Genomic DNA, 8,702 nt, shown 5'->3' with positions numbered 1-8,702 from the left:
GGCCCGGGGCCCGGGGCCCGGGGCCTGGAGGCGGCTGTGGGCGGGAGGACGGAGCGCGGCGGACCCAGGCGGGCCCGGCCTCCCTCCCTCCCTCCCTCCTCCCTCCCTCCTCCCTCCTCCCTCCTCTCTCCCTCTTCCCTCCTCCCTCCGCGCGGCCGTTGGCGGCCACGGCCGGAAAGCAGGGCCACCGGAGCGGGTCGCCGCAAGGCCCGGCTCCGGACACCGAAGCCCCCGCCCCATCCATCCATCCATCCATCCATCCATCCATCCATCTATTCATTCATCCATCCATTCATCCATCAATCCATTCATTCATTCATTCCATCGTATTTATCGAGCGCTTACTGTGTGCAGAGCACTGGGCTAACCGCCTGGAAAGAACAATTCGGTCACAGAGCCAGTCTCTTCCCAGCAGCGGGCTCCCAGCCTAGAAGGGGGGAGGCAGACAACAAAACAAATAGGCGTCAATACCATCAGAATAGATCAGTAGAATTATGGCATTAATAATGGCATTTATTAAGCGCTTACTATGTGCAAAGCACCGTTCTAGTCATTCATTCATTCATTCCATCGTATTTATCGAGCGCTTACTGTGTGCAGAGCACTGGGCTAACCGCCTGGAAAGAACAATTCGGTCACAGAGCCAGTCCCTTCCCAGCAACGGGCTCCCAGCCTAGGCGGGGGCAGAAAGACAACAAAACAAATAGGCGTCAATACCATCAGAATAGATCAATAGAATTATATATATATATATATATATATATATAATAATGACATTTATTAAGCGCTTACTAGGTGCAAAGCACCGTTCTAATCATTCCTTCATTCATTCCATCGTATTTATCGAGTGTTTACTATGTGCAGAGCACTGGACTAAACGCCTGGAAAGAACAATTCGGTCACAGAGCCAGTCCGTTCCCAGCAACGGGCTCCCAGCCTAGAAGGGGGGAGACAGACAACAAAACAAATAGGCATTAATGCTATCAGAATAGATAAATAGAATTTTATATATATATAGATAGACACATAATTCATTCAATCATATTTATTGAGCGCTTACTGGGTGCAGAGCACTGTACTAAGCGCTTGGGAAGTACAAGTCGGCAACATATAGAGACAGTCCCTACCCAACAATGTGATCACAGTCTAGAAGGGGGAGGATGATACTAATGATGATAATAATGATAATGATGGCATTTATTAAGGACTTACTATGTGCTAAGCACCGTTCTAAGCGCTGGGGTAGGTACAAAGTGATCAGGTTGTCCCACGCAGGGCTCACTATCTTAATCCCCATTTTACAAATGAGGTAACTGAGGCACAGAGAAGTTAAGTGACTTGCCCAAAGTCACACAACTCATAAATGGCGGAGCCGGGATTAGAACTCACGACCTCCAACTTCCAAGCCTGTGCTCTTTCCACTGAGCTATGCTGCTTATAGAGTAAGAAGTATGTACAAATAGACACAAGTGCTATAGGGAGGGGAAGGGGGTAGGGTGGGGGATGGTGATGGGGAGGGGAAGAGGAGTAGAGGAAAAGGGGGGCGTCTCCCACCTGGCCCACTGGCTCACCTTGCGGGGGGCGGGGGGTCACACTTCACCTGGCTGGGCCTCAGTCACCTCCTCTGGAAAATGGGGACCGAGGTGGGGAGCCCCACCGGAGACAGGGACTCCCTCCAACCCAATTACCTTCTAGCCACCCCAGTGCTTAGTAATAATAATAATATTTATGGTATTTGTTAAGCGCTTACTGTGTCAGGCACTGTTCTAAGTGCTGGACAGTGCCTGACACATAGCAAGTGCTTCCAGCACTTAGAACAGTGTTTCAGTGCTTAGAACAGTGCTTGGCACACAGTAAGCACTTAAATTCATTCATTCATTCAATTGTATTTATTGAGTGCTTACTGTGTGCAGAGCACTGTACTAAGTGCTTGGAAAAGGACAATTTGGCAACAGAGACAATCCCTACCCAACAACAGGCTCATAGTCTAGCAGGGGGAGACAGACAACAAAACAAAACATACCATCATTATTATCATTATAATTATTAACAAATACCACCATCATTATTATTATTATCTTTCATTCAATAGTGTTAATTAATTATTATTTTTATGGTATTTATTAAGCACTTATTATATGACAGGCACTGTACTAAGCGCTGGGGTGGATACAACTAGTTGGGTTGGACAGAATCCCTATCCCACATGGGGCTCACAGTCTCAGTCCTCATTTTACAGATGAGAGAACTGAGGCACAGAGAATTCATTCATTCATTCATTCAATCATATTTTTTGAGCACTTACTGTGTGCAGAGCACTGTACTAAGCGCTTGGAAAGTACAATTCGACAACAGAGACAATCCCTACCCAACAACAGGCTCACAGCTCCGCCAACTGTCAGCTGTGTGACTTTGGGCAAGTCACTTAACTTCTCTGGGCCTCAGTTACCTCATCTGTAAAATGGGGATTAAGACTATGAGCCCCACGGGGGACAACCTGATCACCTTGTAACCTCCCCAGCGCTTAGAACAGTGCTTTGCACATAGTAAGCACTTAATAAATGCCATTAAAAAAAGGTGGGGGGAGAAAGAAAACAAAACAAAACAAGTAGACAGACATCAAGAAGTGAAGTGACTTGCCCAGGGTCACACAGCAGGCAAGTGACAGAGCCGGGATTATGACCCATGACCTTCTGACTCCGAGGTCAGTGCTCTATCCACTTACTGTGGGCAGAGCACTGTACTAAGCACTTGGGAGAGTACACCACAACAATAAAGAGTGACAATCCCTGCCCACAAGTTATTCATTCATTCATTCATTCAATTGTATTTAAGGTCCTACTGAGAGCTCACCTCCTCCAGGAGGCCTTCCCAGACTGAGCCCCTTCCTTCCTCTCCCCCTCGTCCCCCTCTCCATCCCCCCATCTTACCTCCTTCCCTTCCCCACAGCACCTGTGTACATGTATATATATTTGTACATATTTATTACTCTATTTATTTATGTATTTTACTTGTACATATCTATTTATTTTATTTTGTTAGTATGTTTGGTTTTGTCTCCCCCTTTTAGACTGTGAGCCCACTGTTGGGTAGGGACTGTCTCTATATGTTGCCAATTTGTACTTCCCAAGCGCTTAGTACAGTGCTCTGCACACAGTAAGCGCTCAATAAATACGATTGATGATGATGATTTATTGAGTGCCTACTGTGTGCAGAGCACTGTACTAAGCGCTTGGGAAGTACAAGTTGGCAACATATAGAGACGGTTCCTACCCAACAGCGGGCTCACAGTCTAGAAAGCGGGCTCAAGGTCCAGACAGTCAAACCCCTCCCTGCCGCCCATGGGGTGCTTTCCCCTGGGCACCCATGGCCTCCAGTGCCATCTCCTGTCTCACCCACCTGCCTGGCAGAAACCAGGCCTGGCAAGCCGGAAAGCAATGCCCAGGCAGCAGCGAGCAATGGGCTCGGGGGCTTCTTTTTTTTCAATCATTAATCTACCAACAATCGGTGGTATTTATTGAGCACTTACTATGTGCAGAGCACTGAATTAAGCACTAGGTACACCGGAGTGGGTAGATAGCATTCCCTGCCCACAAGGAGCTTGCAGTCTAAAGTGGGAGACATTAAAATAAATTAAGCATTTGTACATAATAATAATGGCATTTATTAAGCACTTACTATGTGCAAAGCACTGTTCTAAGCGCTGAGAAGGTTGCAAGGTGATCAGGTTGTCCCATGGGGGGGGCTCACAGGCTTAATCCCCATTTTACAGATGAGGGAACTGAGGCCCAGAGAAGTGAAGTGACTTGCCCAACATCACACAGCTGACTGTTAGCGGAGCCAGGACTTGAACCCATGACCTCTGACTCCAAAGCCCGTGCTCTTTCCACTGAGCCATGCTGCTTCTCTAAGTGCTGTGGGCTGATTATCAAGTACTTAAAGAAGCAGTGTGGTCTAGTGGATAAGAGCCTGGAGCCTGGGAGTCAGAAGGTCCTAGGTTCTAATTCCAGCTCCACCACTTGTCTGCTGTGTGACCCTGGGCAAGTCACTTCACTTCTCTGGGCCTCAGTTCCCTCAGCTGTAAAATGGGGATTAAGACTGGAAGCCCTATGTGGAATAGGGACTATATCCAACCGGATTAACATGTATCTGAGAAGCAGCGTGGCTTAGTGGAAAGAGCACCGGCTTGGGAGTCAGAGGATGTGGGTTCTAATCTCGGCTCCGCCACTTGTCTGCTGTGTGACCTTAGGCAAGCCACTTAACTTCTCTATGCCTCAGTTTCCTCATCTGTAAAGTGGGGATTAAGACAGTGAGCCCCATGTGGGACAACCTGATTACCTTATATCTACACCAGCACTTTGAACAGTACTTTGCACATAATAAGTGCTTAACAAATACCATTATCCAGTGCTTAGAACAGTGCTTTGCACATAGTAAGTGCTTAATAAATGCCATCATTATTACCTACCCCAGATCTTAGAACAGTGCCTGGCACATAGTAAGCATTTTATAAATGCTATTATTATTTATTAAGCGGCCCAGCGACCACCAAACTGGGACCCAAAGCTGACCCAGGATGGAGGTCTTTGCACTCCATTATGCTCTCCCAAGCACTTAGTACAGTGCTGTCTCTGCACACAGCGCACATTAAATACCAGTGACTGATACATGTTGTAAGCAAATTGGGGTCAACACTTTCCATTCTTAGGAGAACTCAGTCAACCCTAAGGGAACTTGCTGGATTCATTCATTCAATCGTATTTATTGAGCATTCCCCGGAAGCTGAAACTCATCTAGGATGGAGGGTAGACAACCCCATGGTGGGGAAGATGGCATTCCCCATGGGCAGTAACCCCCAGGACCCAAGGAGAGGCCACCTTCCCCAACCCAGTCCATGCTCAGGCCACTTAAATGCACAAAACAGTGTGGCCTGGTGGAAAGAGCACAGGTCTGGGAATCAGAGGACCTGAATTCTAATCCCACCTCTGTCTATTTCTTGTTGTGCGACCTTGGCCAAGTCACTTCACTTTTCTGGGCCTCAGTTTTCTCAACTTTAAAAGGGAAATTAAGTCCTACCTCCTGCTATTTAGACTGTGAGCCCCATGTGGGACAGGGAATGTGTCCAACCCTATAAACTCATTAGAGAAGCAGTGTGGCTCAGTGGAAGGAGCATAAATACGATTGATTGATTTGGAGTCAGAGGTCACGGGTTCAAATTCCGGCTCTGCCAATTGTCAGCTGTGTGACTTCGGGCAAGTCATTTAACTTCTCCGTGCCTCAGTTACCTCATCTGTAAAATGGGGATTAAGACTGTGAGCCCCCCGCGGGACTACCTGATCACCTTGTATTCTCCCCAGCACTTAGAACAGTGCTTTGCACAAAGTAAGCGCTTAACAAATGCAATTATTATTATTATTATTATACCTACCCCAGTGCTTAGAGGCAGCATGGCATGGTGAATAGAGCACAGGTCTTGGAGTCAGAAGGTCATAGGTTCTAATCCCAGCTCTGCCACATGTCTGCTGTGTGCCCTTGGGCAAGCACTTCACTTCTCTGTACCTCAGTTATCTGTAAAAGGGGATTTGAGACTGTGAGCCCCAAGGGGAGAGGGACTGTATCCAACTCGATTTGCCTGTACCCACCCCAGCACTTAATACAGTCATGGCACATAGAGATTAACAAATACCATCATCATTAACAGTGCATGCCACATAGTAAGCAATTAGTAGTAATAATAATATTAAAAATAATGGTATTGGATAACAAATACCATTAAAAAAATGTTAAACAGAACCAAAGTGGCAAAGGATCACTTTCCTCCATTGTCCTGCTCCTGCTCTCCTGCTCTTCTTTATCCTCCCCCTCTTCTTCCCCCTCCTCCTCCCCCTCCTTCCCAGTATTGGCTCTCTGGTTCAGTGCCTGGCACTGCCACCGGTTACCAACGGTGGCTGCAGGCCTGAACTTAAACCCCACGTCCCGCTGATGGCGCTGCTGGATTTCTGACAAGCGGGACCGCCTACGCGTATGCTCGCTGCCCGTGGAAGGGCACGCATGTGCATGCACAATGGGTGGCGTGCAAACCCAGTGGCACCCATACACACATTGGCACGCACGCCAACATAGACACCCAAGACCTGAAGGAATGCTGGAAACCCCAAGGAAGCCAGGCTCCTGCACCCTACCACTTCCAGAACGATGGCAGATGGAGGTGGGGGGTTCCGGGAGAGACGTGTCCATGACGTTGCTCTGGGTCGGAGACGACCTGACAGACAGGACAAGAACTGTGTGGAGCACTGCGCTGGATACCTAACTGTGTGCTGAGCGTGGTACTAATTACAAACCATCTGCAGGTGCCACTGCTTATTGGCAGCAAGGAAAAGCAGCGGAATGTGAGGGTGATTGGAGAAGCAGCAAGGCGTAGTAGATCGAACACAGGGCTGGGAGTCAGGAGGACATTGGTTCTAATCCTGACTCCACCACTTAACTTCTGGGTGACCTTGGGCAAGTCACTTTGCTTCTCTGTGCCTCAGTTTCCTTATTTGTAAAGTGGGGATTGAGACTGTGAACCCCACATAGGACAGACTGTGTCCAACTCAGTTTGCTTGTATCCACTTAGTAATGATGATGATGGTATTTGTTAAGCGTTTACTATGTGCAAAGCACTGTTCTAAGTGCTGGGGAGAATACAAGGTGATCAGGTAGTCCCATGTGGGGCTCACAGTCTTAATCCCCACTTTACAGATGAGGTAACTGAGGCACAGAGAAGTTAAGTGACTTGCCCAAGGTCACACAGCTGACAATTGGCAGAGCTGGGATTTGAACCCATGACCTCTGACTCCCAAGCCTGTGCTCTTTCCATTGAGCCACGCTGCTTCTCATAGTACATAGTCAGCACTTCACGAATATTAACATTATTAGCCAAGGGGGAGGTGCAGGAGGTGGGGCTACCCTAATCTATGATAGCAGAAAGACCTAAGCCATGCCAACCCTTGTGCCCAATGTGCCCCAAGCAATTGAGAAGGAGTGGATAAACTAACCACCCAGGAATGGGCAGCCCTGGCCATTGGTTTTGGTCCTGATTCTGCACCCAGCTCCACACCCCCTATATTTTCTCATCTCCTTACGGTTCAAGGTTGCCTTCGGTCTGGATCAACTGGGTCAGAGTTCATCTCTCCTGGCCTCTTCCTCCCTCTGAGATTGAACCAGAGGCTGAACCAGTGAGTCGTGTGTCTTTTTATTTCTTTCATAAATAAAAAACAAATAGAGTTGGGTAAAAGCCAAATAATTTGTGAAGGGTAGCAGGAGACTTGGAGAGGGGGATGTGGTAAGAAGCAACCATGGGATTACAATTCCGAATTCCGTGACTTCAGCCAGAAGTGTCAGCATAGCCAGGATTGCCAGCTGAAGTGCCCGTGCCGGTGTTTGAAGCAGGCAGGGTGTTAGGGTGAGCTTCATTCATTCGATCGTATTTACTGAGCACTTACCGTGTGCAGGGCACATCCATTCTTATGCATGTATGGGCAGAGAAGCAGTGTAACCTAGTGGAAAGAGCACGAGCCTGGGAATCAGAGGTCCTGGGTTCTATTATCCCAGATCTACCAACTTGTCTGCTGTATGACCTCGGGCAAGTCACTTTACTTCTCTGTACCTCAGGTCCCTCATCTTCAAAATGAGAATTCAATACCTGTTCTCCTTCCCACTTAGACTGTGAGCCCCATGTGGGAACTGATGATCTCGTATCTACCACAGTGCTTGGCACAGAATAATAATAATAATAATAATGGCATTTATTAAGCACTTACTATGTGCAAAGCACTGTTCTAAGTGCTGGGGAGGTTACAAGGTGATCAGGTTGTCCCACGGGGGTTCAGAGTCTTAATCCCCATTTTACAGATGAGGTAACTGAGGCCCAGAGAAGTTAAGTGACTTGCCCAAAGTCACACAGCTGACAATTGGTGGAGCCAGGATTTGAACCCATGACCTCTGACTCCAAAGCCCAGGTTCTTTCCACTGAGCCACGCTGCTTCTCACATAGTAAGCACTTAATACCACAGCTATAATTATTATTATGGGCCGACAGGAGCATTGATACTCGTTCCGTATCCAAGATTCCTGCCACAAGGATTCCCAGGCCCATTCTGCCACCCCACAACCGATTTACTTTTTTTCCTGCCTTAAAAAGAGTCCTCCTTGAGTGGGATGGGCCTTCCCCAGGCTTTGGGACCCAGAAACAGCACCAGCTTCTATGCCCGAGTCCCACTTTCAAGCCATCCTCTCAGAACCTGTTGCAGAAGTTACCGAGTATCTTCTCTCACGGGAAAGCCAGAAGACTATTTCACACTTGGGTATCTTTTTTCACCTTTTCCTTTTTTTTCTTAAAGATGTTAAAACAGTACATAAAAGTCTTCAGAATTCATACCTGAGTTCCACACGTTGTTGGAAAACCTTCTCATTAAAGAGAGAAGAGCATGAGGGCGATAGTAGGGGCAGGGCTATTTATAGATAGCAGAGAAGCAGCATGGCACAGTGGACCAAAAATGGGCCTAGGAGTCAGAAGGTCATGGGTTCTAATCCCAGTTCCCCCACTTGCCTGCTGTGTGACCTTGGGTGAGTCCCTTACCTCCTCTGTGCCTCAGCTATCTCATCTGTAAAATGGGGATCAAGACTGTGAGCCTCACGTGGGACAAGGGACTGTGTCCAAC

The sequence above is a fragment of the Tachyglossus aculeatus genome, chromosome 11 (genome assembly GCF_015852505.1).
Source record: "Tachyglossus aculeatus isolate mTacAcu1 chromosome 11, mTacAcu1.pri, whole genome shotgun sequence".
Lineage (NCBI taxonomy): Eukaryota > Metazoa > Chordata > Mammalia > Monotremata > Tachyglossidae > Tachyglossus > Tachyglossus aculeatus.
The sequence above is the reverse complement of the archived record's forward strand: the minus strand, read 5'-3'. Positions refer to the sequence as shown.